Here is a 26,031-nt window from a genome sequence, read left to right as displayed (position 1 = left end):
GGTTCAATTTTAGGACCACTATTGTTCCTAATTTACATTAATGATATTGACACAAATACATACAGTAAACTGGTTAAATTTGCAGACGACACCAAGGTGGGCGGGGTAGCAGATACTAATCTAGCAGCAGAGAGGCTTCAACGGGATCTGGATTTAATTAGCGAATGGGCAGATACTTGGCAGATGAAATTTAACACAGATAAATGTAAGGTAATCCATGCAGGGAGCAGAAATATAAAGTACAGATATTTTATGGGTTCCACTGAAATAAAGGTAGCTGATTACGAGAAAGATCTCGGTATGTATGTTGATGCTTCCATGTCCCACTCTCGCCAGTGTGGGGAAGTAATAAAAAAGGCGAACAGAATGTTGGGTTATATCTCTAGAAGTGTGGAGTTTAAGTCAAGGGAGGTGATGTTACACTTATATAATTCCTTGGTAAGACCCCACCTAGAATACTGTGTGCAGGTTTGGTCACCATACCTCAAGAAGGACATTGCTTCCTTAGAAAAGGTGCAACGAAGAGCTACGAGAATGATTCCTGGTCTTAGAGGAATGTCTTATGAGGAGAGGTTAGCGGAACTGAATCTGTTTAGCCTTCAGCAAAGGAGACTAAGGGGGGATATGATTCAGGTCTATAAGATTCTAACGGGTCTGGATGCTGTTCAGCCAAATGACTATTTCAATATTAGTCTAAATACTAGAACTCGTGGCCATAAGTGGAAATTAGCGGGAGAACATTTTAAAACAAATTTGAGGAAGCACTTTTTTACACAGCGTGTAGTTAGAGTATGGAATAGTCTTCCTGCTAGTGTAGTGGAAGCTAAAACCATGGGTTCCTTTAAATCAGAGCTAGATAAGATTTTAACAACTCTGAGCTATTAGTTAAGTTCTCCCCAAACGAGCTTGATGGGCCGAATGGCCTTTCGTTTGTAAATTTCTTATGTTCTTATGTTCTTATATCCCTAGATTCTTAGGAATATTAGCACTACACGAAAATTTTCAACTTTGCTAAATATTCAGAAAAATCAAAATCAAATCAAAACCACAAGTGAGATAAGAACGTCTCCCGGCCGGTCAGTCCCCTCCATCAAATCTTCCGCTAATTGAATGCACTGTTGCCAACTCCTCAGCAAGGAATTGGTTGTCCCAAATGTCGCTAGAAGTCGCTAAATGACGCCATCGCCTAATTTGCATAATATGCATGTAATTATAATGGACGCTGTAGGAGAGAGGAATAATGTCGTTGGAGAGACAAAAAGTGGTTTAAAAAACACCCTAAATACGTTTAGAACTACAAATGAACTTTCTTCTGTCGATTCTTGTTTTTTTATATCATAATTCCAAACCTCTTCCTATATCCGGGCTTTGGACCGGCAAAAGTAACCCCAAAGAGACACTCTGGTGGAATGACTTATTCTTAAAAACTGTCATACTTGACGCAGTTTTGGGCAATAAGCCAGGGCAGGAACAGCCAGTGGTGGCTTCTCGCATGCGCAATTCATTTGCAGTCTGGACGCGGAAAGGTGAACATTTCTTGCTCTGACTGTAGCTGGGCGGGGCTGCTGCGTGAGGACTGTCCGCCTGTGAATGGGACGGGACGGGACGGGGGCCCACGGTAGCACCCGCTTCTCGGTGAGCAGAGTAAGAACGATATGTGCTTCCACATCAGAGTCTCCAAAAGTCTCCAATAACACTAGAAAAAGTCGCTAGATTTGTCGCTAGTCACTTTTTTGAAAACGAGTCGCCAGAGAGGTCTAAAAACTCCCCAAATATAGCGACAAAGTCGCTAAGTTGGCAACACTGGATGAAAGAGGGTATTGCGTTTTTAAATGGTAAAAACAATAGCAAATGCGGTATTTTATGTCAGTAAAAGCGTAGCCAGTATGTTTTTAGGGTGAAATTATACGCTCTAGCATTGTTTCACTTGTTTAGATATGCCAGACAGCTAATGGTCACGGGGGGGAATGGGGTTCAGCTACTGAAGACATTAACTGTTTTTGTTAATGTTTAAAGGTATAAAAAGCTTTAGCTGTATTTGTTAAATTGGTATAAAAATTCAGCCTTAACTACAGGAGTAAAACTAACACCCCCACAAGCGCCGCAAAGCCACGGGCACATGCACAGGCACGCACTCAAGGGTTGGCCTGCGAAACAGTTGTAATTTTCTCTAGGCGACAGTAGGCGCGCCCTAACAAAATGGGTATTACAGGGCCCCTAACAGCCACAACTTCACACGCCTTATAAAAAACACCAGACATACACTCACCTAAAGGATTATTAGGAACACCATACTAATACGCTGTTTGACCCCCTTTCGCCTTCAGAACTGCCTTAATTCTACGTGGGATTGATTCAACAAGGTGCTGAAAGCATTCTTTAGAAATGTTGGCCCATATTGATAGGATAGCATCTTGCAGTTGATGGAGATTTGTGAGATGCACATCCAGGGCATGAAGCTCCCGTTCCACCACATCCCAAAGATGCTCTATTGGGTTGAGATCTGGTGACTGTGGGGGCCATTTTAGTACAGTGAACTCATTGTCATGTTCAAGAAACCAATTTGAAATGATTCGAGCTTTGTGACATGGTGCATTATCCTGCTGGAAGTAGCCATCAGAGGATGGGTACATGGTGGTCATAAAGGGATGGACATGGTCAGAAACAATGCTCAGGTAGGCCGTGGCATTTAAACGATGCCCAATTGGCACTAAGGGGCCTAAAGTGTGCCAAGAAAACATCCCCCACACCATTACACCACCACCACCAGCCTGCACAGTGGTAACAAGGCATGATGGATCCATGTTCTCATTCTGTTTACGCCAAATTCTGACTCTACCATTTGAATGTCTCAACAGAAATCGAGACTCATCAGACCAGGCAACATTTTTCCAGTCTTCAACTGTCCAATTTTGGTGAGCTTGTGCAAATTGTAGCCTCTTTTTCCTATTTGTAGTGGAGATGAGTGGTACCCGGTGGGGTCTTCTGCTGTTGTAGCCCATCCGCCTCAAGGTTGTGCGTCTTGTGGCTTCACAAATGCTTTGCTGCATACCTCGGTTGTAACGAGTGGTTATTTCAGTCAAAGTTGTTCTATCAGCTTGAATCAGTCGGCCCATTCTCCTCTGACCTCTAGCATCAACAAGGCATTTTCGCCCACAGGACTGCCGCATACTGGATGTTTTTCCCTTTGCACACCATTCTTTGTAAACCCTAGAAATGGTTGTGCGTGAAAATCCCAGTAACTGAGCAGATTGTGAAATACTCAGACCGGCCCGTCTGGCACCAACAACCATGCCACGCTCAAAATTGCTTAAATCACCTTTCTTTCCCATTCTGACATTCAGTTTGGAGTTCAAGAGATTGTCTTGACCAGGACCACACCCCTAAATGCATTGAAGCAACTGCCATGTGATTGGTTGATTAGATAATTGCATTAATGAGAAATTGAACAGGTGTTCCTAATAATCTTTTACGTGAGTGTATATAGTCCACACTTTTCTTAAAATTGCATAAGGATTGTTTTGTAATAGCGAAATTTTAAATTAGGATGAGTGTGATATAAATCAATTAGGCAACAAGAATTGAGTAACAGTAGGAACTAGTGAGCGGAATATATCAACATACATCGAAACATTTTAAAAAACTTTGGTAGAATAATGCCTTAGTTATCTTAATAAGACTTAATTTAAGGGATAAAAAACATTAGTTGTGCTTGTCAACGTGCTATTTTAAATAATGCGTTATTTTCTAATGGTAAAAACACTGTCATCATGTTTTAGAGTGAAATTATATGGGCTAGTTTTGTTTTACAACACATTATAGGATACTGATTGACACTATATCTGTTACAAGGCACCCAGGCATGCAGAAGTGTGAAGTTTTAGCACGAGCCAAGGATGGGTTGAGGGGAGGTACGGGGAACGGTCAAGTATTTAGGATATATTTTTGCTATTTTACCCTTTTTTTTCTTAATGTGTTATATTAAAATAAGTATAAAACATGCTATGAAACATTTTATTCAAAGTGCTTTAAGGGTAGCTTTGTTTTACAAAAGTTTAGTCAAGAGGCGACATGCCACTCTGTCTGACAATGAGCAGGGCATAGCCACTGATGATTCAAACAAGGAATAAAACAGTTTAGCAGTAACTGTTATTTTGCTATGTAAAAAAGGTGGGCATGGTTATTTAATCACATCTAATAGTAGCTAGTAAGCTACATTTAGAATCAAGCATCAAATATGCATAGAAATACTTTGGTAGAATAATGTCTAGTTGTCCTGATGGAAACGCCCAGCTGGGAGGGGTAACTGCACCTCATGCTTTATTAAGCGAGCGAGTGGCGAGCACAAAATACAGATACATCTGAAAGCTTGAAACAGATACAGGCATCTTCGCTGATCAACTTTCAACGCAACGATGGAAATGCTAAACTGGAGGTATGCTAAATCTTTTACTGTATTTTAGAATCATTACAATTGACGCGACTGTGAAAACATATCACAAATATTTTTGACCAAAAGTTTTTTTCTATACTGTCAAGACTGAGTAAGGACCGTGAAACAGAGGATTGGAATAGCGGTAAGTTATTGTTCATAGTTAGTTATCTCAACGGGTTTTATTGTTCAAATGCGGCAAAAGACTGAAAGTGTTTATGCTCACCAGCGGCTACTTTCAGAGACAATCATGAAGGGCCTGAGACCAAGTAAGATAACCTTAAGCGAAAAAGTGTTGATAGTTTTAATGGTGAGTGTACTTAGTTTACCGGACTGGTGTTTTTTTTTTATTTGTTTTTGTTTTAAATTGGACAAAGTCTGGATGTGTTTATATTCTCAGTTTCAGGGGCTGGATGGCAAACCCCAGAAATGGCAGCACAGATTGATAAGCTTGTCAATGAGGGATTTACAGAGCTGGCATCATCAACGGTGGAAGACAACGGGGACAAAAGCATGAGACTGTTCAATGTTATAGAATTTATTATAGGAGTAGTGGTATGGATTCTGGATATGATAATAGACAAGAACCTAGAGGAGAATTGTAAGGCGTGCGCCACATTCTGCTCAGACCCACAGCAGCACTCATGTCTCGACGATCCAAAACCACAATACCTTTTTAACAATTTTGAAAAAAAACTGTAGACCGTGGTTGAAAAATGTAGAAGTGAAGGGGGTCTTGAGGTTTAACCCAATTCCGCCATCTCCCACAATGGTTCAGAGGGTTATTGATACAGTTTTAAATAAGAGACATACATTAAATGACAGGGACATACGCAGCAAAATGGATGAATTGATACACTGTGTTATGGTCAATGAATACAGTAATGATGTAGACGCAGCTGCTCAAGCGTTCTGGGATATGGAGCGGGACAAGCATGTACCGACAGACGTTATGTACTGAATGTAACTGTTTGCGATTGACTCCGGTCAAAAATATGTTTGAGTATTTTTTATTTGTTTGTAATCATTCTAATTAAATGATCTGCCTCAAAAACATTGGGTCACTATGTCTAACAAAGGGTAGCCACTTGAACCCTGAAAACATTCACAATCCTATCAGTCAAGTATAACCCGCTAAAGAATCATCTGTTTCATTTATTTCAAAGCGGACACTTTGTCCGAAAGCTGTATCCCCATATCTCTAAACGGCCACCAGAATCGGTGTCTATCCCTAAAAAACCCTGGGTATCAGCCTTTGGTACTACTTTTTCAGACAGCCAATGGAGGGGTATCCTAGATAGAGATAGACATGGTCTCTTGCACTGTAAGCTGCTTCATAAAGCTCATTTTACCAAAGGCATTCCAACAGCCGATACCAGGACCACCTCAATATCTGTAACATCCTTCACTACCTTACTGTCTAGGCACCTCATCCTTTTAAATGGAGACATGCTAACCCTTCCAATATATGATGGGTGGATACAAGAAGTCGAGGTTTTTCAGGGATAGAAACCGAAAGGTAGAGTTTGTTTTGATGTCTCTCTTTGGTCCTGAATATGTGTTGTGTTCAGAAATGCTTTGCAATAAAAGTGAGGACTGTCCTTGTGTAAGTTTGTAACATATTTTGATTGCTGTTAATTTGCTTTTTCATCACTTTTCTAAGAAAAGAAACACCTTACAATTCAGGCTGAGTATATTGCTCAAGTCTGTGATTAGCATGAACTTGTGAAAGTGATTTACAGATTTTTTTTCTGATTCTTCTTTTTCAATTTCTTTATACATGTTGCTCATGTAAAGTGGGATGACTTTATATAAATGTGATATTGTCTTTGTTGTAGGTACCACTGCTCATCAAGTTTGCACATGTCTGCCTGTACTTAGGGAAAATATGATTAAAATATTATGCTTTTCAGAGGACCTGCTTATCTGTGGTAGTAGTGCTGTCACAGCCCACATGGCAGTGTAATGGATTCCTGGGGGAGGGGGGGAGCAGGTTTGGGCTAGTCCCCCCCCCCCCCCCCCAGTCTTTCATCTATGCATGCCTAATAATGTGTGTGTGTGTGTGTGTGTGTGTGTATGTATATATATATATATAATTTATGTAAAATTTATGACTGCAATTTCAATGATGTCTCCCAGAACTTTTCATGCACCCTCCCAGTCAAGGCAGTTACAGCTGAGAATATGTTGGCGTTCACTTCGCTACATTGCAGCTGAGAGCAGGAAACCCTGTCACTGTTACAGCAACACAATTCACTGTCCCTGAAAAATGGTAAGAGAATACTCACTATGAATGATTCTGAATTACAGCACCAAGCTCTTTACAACATAGCATCATCAGAATGGGCCACTGTAGTACTGTTGGAAAAGTACATGGATAGGGAGCCAATGGTCTGGTTGCCTGCACTGTTTGTTCAATCTTCAGCAATCAGCAGGTCTCAGGAGGACTTGTGGAGGTTTGCTGCCCCCTAGTGGACATACATAGTTTTTAATGAATCATCATCCATCCAAGGTATCCTTGAACACATTGGGATTTCTATGTTGTGACTGAATATCCTGATTGAGCCAAAGCATGTTTTTTTCCCCTCAATATTCATTTTCATTGTTTTTGCCATTTGATGTTTGTCAGTGTGTCAAACTGATATATTTCCATGCTTAATAATTATATATATTTATATATATATAGGTGTGAAACAGCTGAAAGATGTAGATTAATTCTTGAAATTAGCAACTAATGACATGAAACTATTTCTCTACATCGTGCCTGAAATTGTGAAGGAACATCGGAAGAAGTTAGAACAAGGTGACACTTGCTTGGTTAGTGAGAGAACTGCACCTTCCATCTTGTCCACTATGTGGCAGCAGCACATACAGCAGAAACTCACAAGCTGGTCGACTTTCTCAATTCTTTAAAGTTTCCACTGCTTTATTTCACAATGATGGAAGGTCTCATTCTTAAGACACGACACAGCTACGAAATTAAACAAGGCTGTTAGGTATGAGTCTGTATATAAAGTAAACTTGCAAATAAAAAATGTTAGAAATAGGTCAGTGGAGAGTTTTCAAAGCACTGCTACCTGACTCGACAGTGATCTCAGCCATGGTCCGTCTGCAGATGTTTCCTGACCCTCATTATATTTCGTGAATCGAAACACTGGAAGGGAAAAAGAGGACGCCCACCAGGTGCAGGATGGCCTGCAGAATGCCGGAAATACCCCAAGAAGCCATGCAAAGGATCCACTCCTTACACAGAAGTCAACTTGGCCAATACCCAATCAAACCCATACCCAAAATTTTCAGCATCAAGGAACTCTTTTCTTCTCCTTCACTGGGTGATTCTATAATTTGAGATGCATTCCATGTCCACTGATGTTATTTATATTTATTTAGTCTTTTCTTCTCTGAAATTTCACATTTTATGCATAAAAGTACATGATGTAATATCGCTATACAAATATTTAATGTAGTTTTTGCATATTTCATCTTAAAATCTATCATGATCATCTTAAATTTATAGATTTTGCCATGTCCGATTTCAGGTCGACAGTGTTTTGGTTTCAAAATAATTCATTAAAAAACATTAAAGTCAATAAATATATTTTAGAATGTTTTTCAGAGGGTTATATACTAAGGAAAAATCATAATTTTAAATTTAATTTTCACATTTATATACTGTACTTCAAATATTGACATTTACTAATTCGCTAGCTGCATTAATTATCACCAAACTTATCTTGCTAATGTAAGATGCCTTTGGGCAACTACAAGGTTTACACACCAAAAGTTTAAATCAGCGTGATAAATTTATGATAACGACAGTCGGTTATGAAAGCTGCTGGCAACAAGTATAATGATAAGGGCACCAGCAACTGACTCATGACTTGATGTAATTTGTATAAATAGTGCATTATAACTATTAGTTATGTAAGAAAAGAAATGTTTAGCACGATATTATGTATAAACAGGACGCGGTTTCATCTTAATTCAGTCTTTTCCTTAATTAATTAGGCATATCATACTTTCAAAGTGCTATTAAGGTCCCTTCTAGTGTCATCGCTGACATCACGGACCTGTCAGTCCCCAAGTCGACTACTATCCCATCCCAACTACCTACAGTAGCTGGCCAGCTTGCAGCTTGTAGTTGCCCGCAGGCATCTTACGTTAGCAAGATAAGTTTGGTGATAATTAATGCAGCTAGCGAATTACTTACATAAAAACCTATTAGTTGGGGGGCGCAATAAGTTATCGTAGATAACTATATCGAAGAGAACTCTATCGGCAGTCTATCGCTCATCCTGCTAGTCCCCGATGTAGAGGGTTGAATTTCGGACCGTATTTTAAACCACTGAAATTGTGGCAGCGTATTTGAAACAGCAAAAATAACGGGACTGAATATTGTAAAGCAGAAATAAGAGGACTGAATGTTACTGCTTGAACAAAACACATGGAATATTTTCAACTGAATTTGTTCTTTTGAAATTTATTTTGAGGTGAAATTAAATGAACTGAATTCATGTGGTTGAAGTATAAACATGCACTTTAAAATACGTATGTTTTGGAACTTAATTTTGGATTATTCGATAAGTGTAATTCAACGTGTTTTTTTCATCAACGACTTTTGTCATAAATTTACTTCCACACCCCTCTCGGTCGTCGACTGCGAGTGACGTCACTCCCCATACAATCACGCCCCACAGTATAGACGCATCCCTGACCCTTGTAAGACATGGGAAATGCAATTGCAAATGGACTTTGCTTTTTCATTTGAAATGTGGCAGTCAGTGTTCGTTCGCGAAAGCGAAAAAGCAAACGTTAATGCAAAATTTGCAATTGCATTTGAATTATGTCACACTTTATGCGTCCACATATGGAAAACGCAATTGCAAATGCAATTTGCAATTCCTTTTGAAAAATGTCCGGGATTTCCCTCCATATATTTTAATTAAGTGTCAGCAGCTGAAAAACAGCGGCGATATAGGGCGCGTCGAGATGCTGATCCAGCGAGAAGGGAGGCATATTTATAGATTCAGAGACAGGCATGGCACAGGCTAAGGGCACAAGGAAAGGTCAAAACAGTGGCAATGATGAGTGAGAGAGAAAAAAGGAGCAGAGGGCCTACTGGAGGAAGGCACAGCAGAAAAAGAGGGAAGAGCAGCACAGACATGAAAACTTATGTACAAACAGTCCAGACAGCCAAGTTGTAAATCAGCCTCAGGAAACAAGGTAGAAAACTGCAGTATGTTGACAAAGAAATGGAGTTGTTTACTGAATAGAATATTTAAATAGGACATAGTAAAATGTCTCTATTCATAAACAGTGCATATATATTAACATATAATATCTGTTTATTTCAGACAGAAAAAAATGGGAAGAAAAAAGGATCCGGAGAGAAAACTCTAAATTATATAGAGAAATAGAGAAACTAAAATATTTGCTTAGCAGACAAAAGAGAACAGCAGACAGACTACGTAAAAGACTCAAAAGGCAAAATCAAGTGTTGGAATCCCCAGCATCAAAAACAAAGCGGCTGCTAAAAAATGTGCCCGTTCCCTATAATGTGCGTAGATCATTGCTTGCTCACCATGCCCTCACGGCAAATATCAAGGACACATTTACTACCACCAAAAAGAAAACACACAGACAGGTAATGGCAAGACTTGTCACTGGAAGGACCCTTAAAAAGTATGGATTGCAGAAAGAAATCTGTGCTGCACTACATGTCTCCAGAAAGAGGAAAAATAACCTTGGTGATGATAAAATGAAGTACAGAAGCCTATGCTCCAAATTACAAGACAAAGTTACTGCTTTCTTGACAATGGACGAAAGCAGTCGTCTGACAGCAGGAAAAAAAGAAACCATCAGCAGAGGAAAGATTAATAAACAGAAGAGGTTTTTGAACGATACCTTGAACGAAACCTCCATAGGAAATTTCTAACTGAACATCCCTGTGTGAGTATCTCCTACTCTTTGTTCTGTCACATGCGTCCTTTCTGGGTAGTTAGTCCAACAATTGCTAATAGAGAAACCTGTCTTTGCAAGATTCATGAGAATCTTTACTTTCTGGTGGAAAAACTTCACACTCTGAAGTTACTTAGGAGCCTAGACATGGAGGACATGGTTTCATCCATAACTTGTAATCCAAACTCGAAGGACTGCATGTATAATGTCTGCCCTGATTGCAGAGGACAGGACTTTGCCATAGTGGCTGAAGGCAATCTTCAGGAAAAAGTGCAGATCACACAGTGGACATCTGAAACAGTCATCAGAGAGAAGAAAAACAATGATGGAGAAAAGGAAAAGGTCCCTGTGAAAATCACTGTAAAAAAGGAAATAGAAGTGGCAGATCTGCTGGAGATGTTTCAAAGCCAACTGAGTATTTTCAAATGTCATTTCTTTAACATCAAAAGCCAGTTTTCTTTATGTTGGTGGGACAGAAGAGCACATGTGCTTTGGCACAATTTCTTCTTCAAAGGAAAAGGGCCCTCATGCCATATGGGCACATTTGTCTCCGATCCTGGAAGAGGTGAGAAAGTCATATCCATCTGTTGAAGTGGTGCATTTCTTTAGTCATGGGCCTACAACCCAATATAGGCAAAAAGGGAACTTTTTCCTATTCAGCACAGAGCTGCTGAATCGGGGTTTTAAACAGGGGACGTGGAACTTTTTTGAGGCCAGCCACGGGAAGGGTGCTCCAGATGGAGTGGGAGGCCTTTAGAAAAGAACAGCTGACAGGCTTGTTAGCCAGGGCCATGATATCCCTACAGCAGAGCACCTACTGTATACCACGCTTTGGCCAACAGTACTACTGTTAGACTTTTTTACATCCAAGACAGTCAGGTGGATGAAGTAGGTAAAAAGATACCTAGTTTACCAGCAGTGCCTTCAACTATGAGGATCCACCAGGTGGTCACAGGGGGACTGGGAGAGATCCTATATCGAGGTGTCAGTTGCCCTTGCACCACCAGGCAAAGTTTTGAATGCCGATGTGATGACAAACATCATTTCAGGTTTGAGGTTCACCAAGCAGCTCCTTTGTCCCCTCAAACAAAAAAAGCATCCGCATGTGAAATTCCTTGGGGTCCTGATCTTATTGGCCAATGGTGTGTTGTGAGATACGAAGGTGACATTTACCCTGGAATAGTTCAAGACATCATGGAAACACATGTACAGGTGAATTGCATGAGCAACATTGGAGTAAACCGTTTCTTCTGGCCACTCCTGCTGTTTTTCTCTCTCTTTTTTTTTAAAGGAAGGTGACACGCTGTCGTTTGTGCCGTGGGCAGCTGTGCTGAGGTAAGGCATGACATCATCTTTGCCTTTTGAATTTTCCCTCTTGTTTGTTTAAATGATTGCTGTTTTTTGAGAGGACAGGAGGACAGGGAGGAGTCGGGGCCCCGAGGCCGGCGGCTGCGACATCCCTGAGCATTCTACTCCGAGCGGGGGGGCGTCACGGAGGCCCGGCTAACGGTGACCCGCTAAGCGGCGGCCCCATATTGACTTGGGTCTCTCTTCGGTCTTCAGGACCGGTATACGTTTCTTCTCCTTTCCTCATTGGAAATGACAAGAAGGAGCAAAAGTGGAAGAGTTGACGAAATGGCGTCGGATGGTGTAGCTTCTAGTGGTGGGGCGTAAAGACCTTGCATTCCAGAGCATCCCCGCGCATATGAGAGTCTGCTCTGTAACATCTCCATTCTGGTAATTCAGGTTCCGGTGTGATCACTAGACTCCATTCTTGTGTTTGTCCCTAAAGAGAATAGCCAGGATAGGAAATGCTGGAAACCCATCCCTTCCCAGTGGCACAGTAACCCGAAAGTGTTTGTGAGTGTGGTTTATGTCAGATTAAGAGAGCTGAAATGAACCTAGCCGGCGACCAAAACAAGAGCTAGATCACAGAAAAGTGTTTCAAAAGCGGCAGCGTCAAAGTGAAATGCAATGCTGGATGGAAGTTTTCTAGTCCTGATGAAGGGTGTAGAATCGGAATCAGAATCCTTTTATTAGCCAGATATGTTTCCATACAAGGAATTTGCCCTGGTGGTGGTTTTATATGACATTACAAAGAACATACAACATTTAGCAAAGACATATGCAGAAAGGTAATAACCATTAGATTGGCAATTGGCTAATATGATAATTATATGATAATTAATTTTATTAATGGCAGTAATGATGGTATTATGATATTTATATATGTGTGTACATAATAATATTTGTAGTATGAATATAAACTATATAAATGGTATAATAATTTAAAGGGCTCTTAAATGGTGCCGTTATTAAGTAGCAGCCAAATCAACTATATGTGCAAGAGTGCAATATGTATACAGAGTTTGCAGTATGTGTGCATAATGTGCAAGAGTGCAGAATATAATCATAGAGGAAGTTTATCAGTTGTTCACTGGTTATGCTGGTGGATATTTCACTGCAGCTGACGATTAATTGAACGTCCATTCAGAGACTGGCTTGGTTAATGAGAGAGACTGCCTGAGGGAAGAAGCTCTTGGCGTGTCTTGTGGTCTTGGTTCTGATTGCCATGAGTCTTCTCCTGGAGGGTAAGGCTTGAAAGATGTGGTGAGCAGGGTGAGATGGGTCCTCAAAGATTTTGTATGCCCGTTTCCTGGTTCTGGTGATGTACAGTGTCTGGAGGGTGGGCAGGTTACTGCCGATTATTCGCTCTGCTGAGTGGATGATGTGTTGCAGTCTGGCCTTGTCTCGTTCAGTGGCTGATCCAAACCAGGCTGTGATGGAGGAGGTGAGGATGGACTCAATGATTGCAGCGTAAAACTGGGCCATCGTGGTTATAACATGTTATTTTGGATCAGGCACGGACAGTTGTGAGAATTCAGTCCGCATTAGTAGAATAGTATTAAATGCAAAGCTAAAGTCCACAAACAGAATCCTAACATATGTCTCAGGGCACTCCAAGTGTCAGAGCAAGAAATGGAGTCCAGTGTTAACTGCGTCGTCCACAGGTCTGTTGGTTCTGTAGGCAGACTGTAGCCTGGGGTCAAGCGATGGGTCTGTGATGGTTTTAAGGTATGACAGCACAAGTCTCTCAAAAGCCTTCATTACCACCGATGTGAGAGCCACTGGTCTGTAGTCACTGAGGCAAGAGACTCTGGGTTTCTTTGGAAAAGGTGTTATTGTGGATGATTTAAGACACAAAGATCCAGTGACTGGTTGAAAATATCTGTGAAGACAGGTGATGGTTGATCTGCACAGTGCTTCAGAGTGGCTGGGAAGACAGAGTCTGGACCAGGAGCTTTCCTTGTATTCTGACTCCTGAAGATCTTGTTTACAACTCTATCGTTGATTCTCCTGGGGAGGTGGCTGGACGTCGGGGGGGAGAGTGTGGGTGAGGTGTGAAGGTACCCAGGTGTGAAGAAGGTGAGGGCTGTATGATGCGTGAATGTGGCTTTTCAAACCCGCAGTAGAATTCATTTAGTGTATTGGGCAGTTGATGGTCGTCTAGTAGCTGGGTGGCATTTTTCTTTTTGTAGTTGGTAAATGTCTGCATTACTTTCCAGACTGTAGATGGCTTGTTGGTTGAAAACTGATTTTCCAGTTCTTTTTTAGCAAAATCCACCAGCTTTGATTGGCAGTTTTGAACAGGTTTTTGTCACCACTCCTGCAGGCTTCATCTTTTGTTTTAGGAAGCTGCCTGAGTTCAGTTGTAAACCATGGTTCGTAGTTATTATAGCTGACAACAGACTTTTTGGGAATGCGAGAGTCCTCGCAGAACCTTATGTGTCATGTTACAGTGTCCGTGTATTCATCCAAGCTGTTAGTAGCAGTTTTGAAAACATTCCAGTCTGTCGAGTCAAAGCATGATTTTAATTGCTCTACAGCTCCACATGTCCAGTGTTTCACTCTAGTAACGACAGGTTTAGCAGTTTTCAGATTTTGTCTGTATGCTGGAATTAGATGAATTGTTGCATGGTCAGAGTTTCCTAGTGCAGCACGAGGGATGGAGCAATATGCATTTTTGATCGTGGTGTAGCAGTGGTCTAGAGTTATTTTTCCCCTTGTGGCACATGTGATGTGCTGTCTGTATTTGGGAAGTGCTTATGTAGTGCTTGTATTGGGCTCTGAAACCCTGGACAACACATTTCTGTTTGCTGCTGCTTTTCAATAAATTTTAATCGGTTTAGTCATATTCTGTCATTAAAATGTGACGTCTTTTCAGTTACCTATTTATTTGTTTTGGCTTTTTATTATTATTATCTATGTGTTTATTGTAATTGATTAATAAAATTATTTATTTTCATTATTATTTCTTTTTCACTTATCTTTGAAATGTGATTTTGAAGTTTTAATGTGAATGTATCCATGTCTTTGTAAAGCACTTTGAATTGCCTTGTGTCTGAATTGTGCTATATAAATAAACTTGCCTAAAATCCTTGACGATGATAATGTGCCCAGCCGGCTGTGAACTGTTCGTTCGCTTCAAGAGATTTGTAGTTTTTAAACTCTTTAAAAGTGTACGCACTAATGACAGAAACTAGGTGGTTGACTGTGTCCCCATAAGAAAGCCAAGGTAGCGCATCGGGATCCTTTGTCCATGTGTTTGCTGGCATTTCACAAGGGTCGACGAGGACACCATAAACAGTGGTGTCCTCTCACTGTTCTTCGCTTTCTCCATCTTTGCATTTCTTGCAGTGTGAAGATCTGCGAGCTGTTTAATTTTAGTGACCGCTCCTTTTCAGGATTATGTAGTATATGTTTAACATTAGTTCAGAGTGTGGAAGGGAAATTTAAAGTGATTGGTAGGCTAGGGTTGGGAGGCATTGTGGGATTGTTGTTGTGTCTCAGGTTTTGTTGTTTTGGGGATGGTGCCGTGTGTCCTTGCCTCGCAGCCACCTGCACGGAGCCAGCTTTGCAGTCCACAGATCTTGGAGAACTGGGCTGAAGGGAACCTAGCCGGGGGGAGAAAGGGGGCCTGCAGGAAGCCTTGAAATATAGTTGCTATACTATGCTAGACGCAGTTTGTTGTATGGTAGCATTTGAACACATGAGCAAGTTATGTACCCATAAGGGTTGTATATGTTTACGCTGAAGTCTTTATTTAGGTAATGTAGAGTTGGGGTTTCCCTTACTGATAGCGTTGTGAGCCATGCCAGCCATGGACCTCAAAGGGGGGTTGCACCTTTTTGCTGAGTTGGGAGTGGAATTTCCCTAATGTTTAGGGTTTTTTTACCTCCTTCCTAGGCTGGATAGACAAACCCGATCTCACGAATTTTCGTGCAGCCATCACGACTTAAAATCTATTTAAACGTGCTGTGATCACGTTTTCGGCTTTTTTTACGTGCTGGGGTAACGTTTCCTCTCCCTATGTGTTTTAATGGGCAGTGCCTTACACCGCCACTATGAGCGCTAACTGGTGACTAAGTGACGGGAAAGTCATGCATGCCCAGAATCATATTGTGTTTTTTGTGATATGATAACGCTTTCCATAACGTGTGACGCGACCTTGCAAAACAGCGCTTGGATTTTACTTCTGTTGCATGAATGAGTTAGTGTATGGAGGGAAATCCCGGACATTATTCAAAAGGAATTATTAACAGAAGTAAAATCCAAGCGCTGTTTTGCAAGGTCGCGTCAAAATAATAGTGATATAAATATATTGTTTATTAATAAGTATATAGAATCAGTACACAAAGTATAAGTATATAAAGTTTAAGTATAAAAAGTTTAAGTGTATAAAGTATATAAGTATACAAATTGTAAGTATAAAAAGGATATAAGTATATAAAGTTTGAGTATAAAAGTTTAAGGTTATATAAGTATTTACAATACCAAGTGAAAAATTATTTATATTCATATAAATAATAAGTACACAATGTAATATTCATTATAAGCGACATTAGCAGGGCTTCCGAAAGGGGAGGGCTTCCGAAAGGGGAGGGCTCAGAGGACCACTTCTCCTACTCATCAGAGTCCTCCTGGTATTGGTGTCTGAACTTCTTCAGAGCCTCTGCTATGATGGAAGCAGTGTCGTCCGAGGCCATGGGCGTCCCCTGCGTCATTCCCCTCCTTGGCACTGGCGTCCCACCTGGCGACCTCAGCACCGGGCGCAGTTTAATGCGGGGCAGCTCCTCCAGGACATCCATCATGTTGGGGCCTTTGGTGGGTCCTGCGCCACTTCCCTGACGATGACTCGTCTTCTGCTTGGGGCCCTGGATACTAGCAGGTGGAGGAGGAGGCGGCGGTGGAGGGGGAGGCGGTGGAGGAGGAGGGGGCGGGAAACAGCTTGGAGTTGAAGTGGGGACTACAAGAGGAGTCCCACTGGTCTCCTTAATGCCATGGGTAATGGAAAAATGTTATTAAACCACCGTAGCTTGCTAATGCGACATGCTAACTACCGTGTCTAGTGTAAAGGTAGGGTGGGTCTCTGCTGCTCTCTGCTGGTAGAATGAGGAACTATAGTGAAATTCATTTTATACAGTGTAGCTAAAGAAATGTTTAAATTTATTCTATTAAAATGAAGCCTGTTGCTTTTGAATTTATATTTTGGCAACCAACCGCACAACACAAACTTTTATTTCTTCATTTTGAGGTCTTTGTCTATTCGCCCTGTTTCTTCTGCTTTTCTCCCACCACTTTGCTCGTGCAACTTCCTGTGACATAATCGCTCGGCATTGGTCTACAGCTCTGGGTATTCCCCGCCCCTGGGTGAAGAGGCTGCCAATCATTCTCTCTCTCTGGAAAACATGACCGTGGCAAAAGAATACAATAATTTTTTTTATATATGGTAATACACTAAGAACCCAGGTGTCCTCTTCAAAAACACTGTAGTAATAAGCCTTGGCTGTTTCGGTTGGCTACTCACTATTTAGCTACTGAACTAATTATATTTTATAGCCTACAACTGAGTGATAAGCTGCAGAGTTAATTGGGACATGAGCTTCAGAGCTAATTAGGGTGGGGATACATGCTTGTATGATCACATCGTGCAGCAGTGATTGGTCTGCATTCTCTTTCTCTCTCTCAGTGGTACATTCTCTACAGTACATTGTCTTCAGCAGGTTACATTTTTTTAGTGTTATTCTGAAGATTATATTCAGGGATTGACATAACTGGTACACGAGTACACATTCACCTTTAAAAGCGATGGTTTATCCCGAGGTGTTTTGCCGTTCTCTATGGCCATCACCATCTTGGACAGGTACCTGGTACCCGAATGCCACAGGAGCACCAGCAAATTGCCGGGTCCAATTTGCTGGGTCTCTCCCTCACTATCATCGTCCTGCACTTTATACTGTATACCAGTGTTTCCAACTCCAGTCCTTGGGGACCCACAGACAATCCATGTTTCAGTCACTCAGCCTTTCGGAGTGACGACGTACAGGCCACCGTGCTCTACAGGTGCATAAAGGGACTGCCGCCCGAACAGGGACTTGAACCCTGGACCCTCAGATTAAAAGTCTGATGCTCTACCGACTGAGCTATCCGGGCTCTTGGCTAGAAATGAAAATCCCATAATCAGGTCCTTGTGTTCACCTAATATGGGCACGTTGCGTAACTTGGTGCAGGTTCTGTGAATGACTTAAAAACAAATACAGTGATATAAAAATAAGCAGAGACTAAATCAGGTGTGTTTTGTGATTTAAAATGAGGAAGTGATATAACATGAATGTATTTCTCACCAAAAGTAATAGTTTTTGGGTTTCCTGTCATGTGAGATGAAAGCTACAGGCATGTAAATATGGTTTCCTGTAATAACTTTTTAAAAATGATTTTCCTCATTGTTAAAAATCACATACATTAGAAGGTGCCAGTCAGTGGAATCACACAGTGAGATATGTTGGCCAGCCGTCCTATTCGTTCAGCACCAGCTCATTAACACACCCTGGGGTAGATACCGTTTTCATCGCCTGCCTTTTGGGATTAAGTCGGCAAGCGAAGTTTTTCAGCAAGTCAACTATGAGAGTTTTGGTGATATTGAGGGTGTCTCCATAGTAGCAGATGATATGATCATTGCTGCAGAAAACAAAGCCGAACATGACAAAATACTTCAGAAAGTGATGGACAGAGCTATACAGCTGAATGTTAAATTCAACAAAGACAAAGTACAGTACATGGTTAGGGAAGTGAAGTATCTGGGCCACATCATCAGTGCAGAAGGGGTCAAGCCAGACGACTCCAAAGTCACAGCTATCCAACAGCTGCCTCCGCCCTCGGATAGGAAGAGCCTGCAGCGCCTATTGGGCATGACCAGATATCTGGCTCAGTACATCCCCAACGAAGCCACACTCACGGCACCGCTAAGACTGCTGCTTCGGACGGACATTGAATGGCAGTGGCACCCAGAACAAGAGGCTGCACTGAAAGCTCTGAAAACAGCTGTCTCAACAGCACCGTTGCTACGTTTTTTTGACCCCAAGCTACCTGTGGAAATTCAGGCTGATGCTTCCAAGGATGGACTTGGCGCCTGCCTCATGCAGGACAAGCAACCAATAGCATATGCGTCAAGAGCACTGTCACAGGCTGAGCAAAATTATGCTCAAATAGAAAAGAATTACTGGCTGTTGTCTTTGCTGTCAAAAAATTCCACCAGTATGTTTACGGCATTCCAGTAAAAATCCAGTCAGACCACAAGCCACTGGAGGCAATTCTGTCAAAGCCCATAGGCAAGGCCCCAGCAAGGCTACAGAGGATGCTTCTTCAGATTCAAAAATACAACATTTCCCTTGTGTACACACCTGGAAAAGACATGTTGATCGCGGACACTCTATCCAGGGCATATCCCTGCTCAAAGACAGCTGATGAAAATGACCTTGGTGATGAGAGAGTTGTGTATGCCACGGACTTTGAACCACTTCAAGGCAACATGATGCAGCTCCTGAGAACAGTCACTGCCAGTGATGCTGAAATGCAGCACCTCATGATCATGCACAGGTCAGGGTGGCCTGATCACAAGAAGTCTGTCCCTCTGCAACTGCCAAGTCTGTCCTGTGAGACACAGCGTTTCTGTCAATGAAGGGTTACTCCTGGTTGATGACCGCGTGATTGTGCCATGCTCACTCAGAGCAGAAGTACTTAAGCGGCTGCACACTGCTCACCAAGGCATACAACGCTCACTGGCACATGCACGGTCAATTTTGTACTGGCCTGGTCTGTCAGAGGCTGAGCGAAAAATGGTTGAGTCCTGTATACCCTGTAAAGAACAGCTGCTGGCCAACCACAGGGAATCTCTGCTCCCTCACCCCGTGCCATGGGAAAAAATTGCTGCTGATGTCTTCCATTTCAGGGGGAAACCATTCCTTCTGAGAGTTGACTATTACTCTAAATATCCTGAAGTTCTGCAGCTCACACACATGACAGCAACGTCTATCATTCAGAAATTCAAGGCTGTGTTTGCCCGACACGGCATTCCTGACACACTGGTTGCAGATCATGTACCATTTGCATGCTGTGAGATGGCCCAGTTTGCAGCAGACTGGGGTCTCAGAATCGTTCACTCTAGCCCCCATTTTCCCCAGTCAAATGGCATGGCAGAGTGCACGATACGAACTGTGAAGTCCATGCTGAAGTCTGCTATGAAATCAGGTGTTGATCCCCACCAGGCCCTCCTCCACCTGCGAAACACACCTCTAATGGGTATACCGGATTCTCCGGCTCAGCTTCTCATGGGCCGCGTTCTGCATTCCACCCTGCCTGTTACCAATGCTGCACTGATGCCATCCACACCTGTGGGTGTGCGTGCGGCCCTCCGCCGACGGCAACTGCAACAATAGGTTCTGTATGATAAATCGCCGACACCGCTATCCCCGCTTCAGGTGGGGGAGAGGGTGTACATGAAGACAAATGACAAATGGATCCCAGCGACAGTGGTGCGGGTCAGAGGGGAACCGCGGGCTTATGATGTCATCACATCCTCGGGTGCTTGCTATCGCAGGAACAGGAAACATCTTCGCCACAATAGAACTCACACCCCTGATCACCATCGGGATGATTCGAGCCTATACGATGGCGACGGAGGCGACACTGCTGAGAGTTGTGCGGAGCCTCATCCAGTGGTGGGCCTGGAAGAGGAGCAGACATCTGAAAGGGCACAACAAGCCTCCCACACACGGACTGGTCGGTGTGTCCAGCTACCAGGGCATCTGAAGGACTAAGTGCTTTCCTAGTGCTAGTAATGGTTCCGAACAGATGTTTGACATTTTGTCATGTTTAATGGTATGAGTTCCAGTAAGGTTAGGATTGGCACCCTTGGTGTTTGTTTCTGTGTGTGATCTTGCTCCATGGTACTGGAGTGTTTATGCAGTACATGCTGTTCTAAGAAGGAGGATGTAGCATGAGTAGATGCCTATGCATTCATAATGTATTTCCTCCTGGTTGCCTGTGACCGGCGTAACGCGTGACGTGTGTGGAATGTGACGCGGTGTACGTCTCGTTCTCTGTCTGGTTTTGGACAGTGAAATAAAAGAGTGTGTTGTTGCATTGGCTCTCGCGCTTGACCAGTTCGTGGTCCTTTCCTCTACTCACACGACACTACAATGTCCTTCAAGAAAATCAACCAATGGGACGTCGCGGTCGATAAACGTCGGTCCACCGGGCATTGCCCAGTACACCAGATGGCCAGTCCAGCCCTGGATACAACCAGTAGTACGTTTTGGTCATGCCGATATTTAAATAATTTTTGGGAACCTATTTTCATAATATTTTCTCGTATATGTGGTGTAATAATTGAGCATGACCCCACTGTTGCTGTGCTTGGTCTGCTCCTGTCATGATCTGTAATCTCTTATTTTTTAATGTCTCCTCGCTGCTGGCCCTTTGTAACCCTCCTAATTCTCCTGTATCCCATAATAGTTCTCCACCCTAACCCTCTACACCTGTTTCGTGGCTGATTAGTCTGCTGTGTATAAATATGTCTGCCCTCACTGTGATCCCCAGCTCAGTCACTGCTGTCCCATGTGTAGTCTGTGTTTCCACGTCTGTCCCAAAGCGGCTGTATCTGAGTCGTCTCTTGCCCGACGTTCACAACTCTTCCCAGAGAAAAACAATACATGGTCCCACAGGCCAGAGCCATAGCCTCCTCCTCTCTGCTGGCTAGAAAATCTGAGATACATTTAAAATTAAAGATTTCTTATTCATTATTTGAATATTAATAATAAACCATTAATACGTTTAATTATAATAATATTGTTGTGCCGAGCGGGGACGGAACGGAGACAAAGGCGCAGACGTCAGGGTATCGGGGAATATGGGGTTTAATTACAGGTAAGGCAGGCAAAACGCAGACGGACAATACAATGACCGGACTGGGGAAACAAATTAAGAACACCTTAACTGTATAGATCCTATGAAATATTGTTGTGAGAACGTTTACAGTTGTGACTCATACAGTTCATTAAAGTAATAAATAATGCAGTATCTTTGTGTACTGTATGTATGTGTGTATTTGGTATCCATACATGTGTCTATTAAAAAGTCTCTGTTGTGACTAAAACTATGTCCTAATAAAAATGTATCTGTTTGAGGAAGACTAGATAAAACTTGCATCTCTAGACATTTTACAATATGACTGATAAAGACACATTTAGAACATTTTAAACAGTTTAAACTTACTTAGTTTAAACATTCTGTGCATAGCACTTCGGTTTTTTGTGTCAGGGCATTTTTTGTACAATATGGGCGACGCAGAGCATGTAGGAAAGGCAACTGTGTGTAGAGCCGTTCGCACAGTATGTCTGGTACAGTACTTAACGCTTCTTACACACGTATGTACAGTTCCCTGTCCATAAAGCTCTGCGTGTTATTAAAGAGGAATTCCACAGAGTGGTAGATTTGTCCTTTGTAGTAAAATCTATGATGCATATTTAATATGTAGTCATACTATTTTTATCTATAGCCTACATGTATTGATCCTGCACACACACACACTTGATACTTCCATACTGTATATGACTTTCTATTTCAGGGTTTCCAAATGTAATTTGGAATACATGTAATACATGTATAGTGACAATAAAAGGCATTCATTCATTCATCCATAATTGGGTGCATTGATGGCACCTACATTCCTATTAAAGCTCCTTCAATAAATGAGGGGACTATGTTAATAGATAGATAGATAGATAGATAGATAGATAGATAGATAGATAGATAGATAGATAGATAGATCGATCTGTTAAAATCATCAAACTCATTACTTTTTTCCACTAACTATAGGCAATCATTACAGGACAGTACAATGCTGGTTACCACTGGTTGCACTCAGATGGGGTGAGGGGAGGTGGTGGTGGGCCCCCACCAGTTAGACGGGCTTCAGCCTTTTTTCTTTTAGCTACATGACAGAAAGAATATACTAAATCGTGTTTAATAAATACTTAAGTGATCGTGTAATCAATTACCTTTTTGCAGAATGTTTTTGTGTTTCATTTTGACTTAGCTCAAAGTTCTTCTGGCTCCAGAAGGATTACACCTTATTAAATATGAAACCATATATTCCTAGTCGATACACATTGTTATTTTAACCTAAAGAAATGAATGGCACGAAAAGTAAATGCTTTCATAGTGATTTAACAGTCAAAATGATGCGGAAGGGTTACGTGTTTAATTATTTTGCATTATAATAAAAGGGGAGGCGATGTCAAATTTGCAATTTAATACACACGCATTTACTCTGTCCGTTATTTTTTGCCAAGCCAACTCTTTCTTTAGCCGTTGCTTTTTTCATTATTATTGGCTTGAATTCCCCATATGCGTGCATTAAAATTCCAACTCCGCCTCTGTGAAGTATGCCGCTCTCTTTTTTTCACTTTGATTTTCCATTCTGACTCGTGAAATCGGCAATCAATTGAAAACGTCTTTATGTATGCACGGTGCACGCGCATTAACTCTGGGTAACCAATAGGAGGTTGATTGAACTTACTCTTCTCAGGTGTTTTGGAACCGACATACTCATGGTATGCGGGTTTGGGGTATATCAACCCAGAGGTTAAGATTTACCAAATGGTAAGTTAACCAAGCTTTCTGGAATACCCCCCAGTGGCCTGTACTACGAAGCGGGGTTACTGGCTTATCGGGGTAACTTGTTGGATTTACGACTTCGTAGTACAGGCCACTGATATTAGTCTTTACCACATTTGATAATTTGATAATTATCACTCTGGAGACAGTGTCCAGTTTTCTGCTAGAAAACCACCGCTCTCTAAACTCCAAGATCAGTAAGAACTGAGCCAGCAAAACTTCAATATAAAACAAGAAAAAGCTGTAACGTCCTTTCTCATGATGGTGGGTAAATCTGGGATGGCATTTCTGATCCTCATGACTTGTGCGCATATTAAAATGGGGCAGGTGTGGAGGTGGAGACTCATCGACTTAACACCCTATGGTGTAAATTGAACATTATTAGAGTTAATAAACATTAACACTGTAAAAACAACACTCACTGCACACTGTAAAGTTTTAAAGGTAACACTGAATGGTGTGGACCCATATAGACACCATGCAGTGTTAATTTAACACTGGCACATTTGCTGTGTATGGCTCCTTATATAACATTACTCTTGATAATTGTTTACTTAGATATATATATATATATATATATATATATATATATATATATATATATATATATATATATATATATAGATATATAATTTTATAAACAGAATTAGCAAAAGTACTGCAAACATACAATTAGTTTTACTGCTTATATAAAAGTATATTTACCACCTAAATGAATTAGTTAAAGATGGAACTTAAATGGGTTGGGGCTATATAACATGATTAATTGCAGCCTTTGTGATCACCTTTGCATTTATTCAAATTTCCATTAAGCACCAAAAGGCTAAGCTTTCAGGCTAAAATCTTATTTAGTGTAGTATGCATTAATCCACGAGACCCTGATAACACAGCTTAGCTGCACTGGCACTGGTAACCCGCACCATCTTGGTATTCACGGCTGGCTGCACTGGCACTGGTGACCCACACCATCTTGATGTTCACGGCTGGCTGCACTGGCACTGGTGACCTGCACCATCTTGGTGTTCACGGCTGGCTGCACAAGTTGCCAAAAGGCCTAGAAGTGCTGATATGATGCAAATCTAGCAATGAAACAGTTATGTTGGCGTTAATTTAACTTGATATTAACAATATACATTAATTCGATGCAATGAGGGACGTGTTGATTACAAAATGATTTTTCAGGACATGGACCTTCCTTGTGTAAAAACGAATGTCCTCATCAGACCCTGCAAGACGTTCTAGGCCAAATCTTAACTGCAGCTGCAGAGTTTCAATCTGCTGTTGCAGCTCCTGAATTTTTTTCTTCAAAATTTCATTCTCTTCTGCCAAGTCGGATGGCATCACTGATGTCGACGGAGTTACAGGATAGTCATGGTCCAGTGGTAACGTTACTTCTATCTCGCAATCAGGGTCAACGGACACTGACACCGGGCCCTGCCAGGGAGAGGGGCATTTAGGGCGGCCCTCCCACACATTGCACCTCGGTGCTGGTATGGTAAAATTATTCCACTCAAAAAGGCAGGGCACCGCTCCTTGAACGAGTTTTCGATGTCCTGTTGTGATGAAATCGTCTACCTTGAAATGCCGACTGCGGACCAGAATGTTAGTAGGAGTGAAGTTCTCTCGTCATATCTTGACTACCACTGAGCTCGCACCTCAGGATTACGTGGTAAACAATGGAAACTTATTTCAGAATTATACCTCGATGAAACGGCACATCAAGGTACACTACAATGTAATTTAGACTTGCCAATTTGATACTGATATGTAAGGCGCTTGTTCTTCATTCTCAACATTTTGCATAAACTCGCTGACAGCTTACACCGGAAGTACCCCAGCCCACCACACAGATTTTGAACATTAGAAGTGCCATCTCGTGCACGGAGGGTATACCACACTGAAAAAAATACCGTTTAGGATATACTCAAGTTAATTAAGGCAACATTTTTTGCACTCACTTATTTTGGGAAATTTCGGCAAATCTTTTTTTATCAGTACAATAAACCCAAATGCTTTCCCCAATTTCCCCAATGCCAATTAAAGGACCATAATCAGCATCTGATACAAAGTGGAACCAGGCATGATGCAAGTGTCTTTGCTCACACAAGCCTGATGCAAATTTTCTGCCTCGTTGGGAATCAAGGGCTTTGCTAAAGAGCCCAAAGACATGGAGCTACTCAGCTGAGGCTGGATATGAACCTTTGGATCATATGGTCAGATACTTAGTCTGTTGAGCCACGCGCTGCTCTCAGCTGCAGCCGGGCCCCTTAAAATAAATGCAAAAAATTGTCATGTTAATTTAAAGTAAACTACTGGTAGGAGGGTTGCAGTAGTTTACTAATAATTTTACAGTTCATCTGTTCCCGTGATGCTGTGAGATCCCGTGAGAGCTGTGCGTAATCCAACATGGCAGCGTCCTACTAAAAAACAAACAAAACTTACTTCGACAGCCAACTTAACCAAGCCAAAATATTAATAATATTAATAATAGTATATATAGTATATATAGTTTATCGGATAGAGAAGTTTACTCATTACATCCTGGACGAAGAAACCTTAGAAGACTTACAGGATTATGTGGACGAGTATTACGAGCGACTCATCATGAAGAAGAACCAAGCGAC

At 41.7% G+C, this 26,031-nt stretch overlaps 1 long non-coding RNA gene and 1 other non-coding gene across 2 annotated transcripts; one reads left to right on the top strand and one right to left on the bottom strand.

Annotated features, from left to right (window-relative positions):
* Window positions 1-4,360: 4,360 nt before the first annotated feature.
* Window positions 4,361-5,133, top strand: LOC140579723 (uncharacterized). The gene is made up of 3 exons (XR_011983614.1): window positions 4,361-4,435; window positions 4,540-4,577; window positions 4,833-5,133. It is a non-coding gene; the product is annotated as an uncharacterized lncRNA (long non-coding RNA).
* A 12,678-nt stretch (window positions 5,134-17,811) lies between these two features.
* Window positions 17,812-17,884, bottom strand: trnak-uuu (transfer RNA lysine (anticodon UUU)). The gene has a single exon. It is a non-coding gene; the product is annotated as a tRNA-Lys (tRNA).
* Between the last annotated feature and the right edge of the window lie 8,147 nt (window positions 17,885-26,031).

Source organism: Paramormyrops kingsleyae, chromosome 18 (genome assembly GCF_048594095.1).
Source record: "Paramormyrops kingsleyae isolate MSU_618 chromosome 18, PKINGS_0.4, whole genome shotgun sequence".
Taxonomy (NCBI): domain Eukaryota; kingdom Metazoa; phylum Chordata; class Actinopteri; order Osteoglossiformes; family Mormyridae; genus Paramormyrops; species Paramormyrops kingsleyae.
Note: the sequence above shows the minus strand (reverse complement) of the source record. Positions and strands in the feature narration are given on the sequence as shown.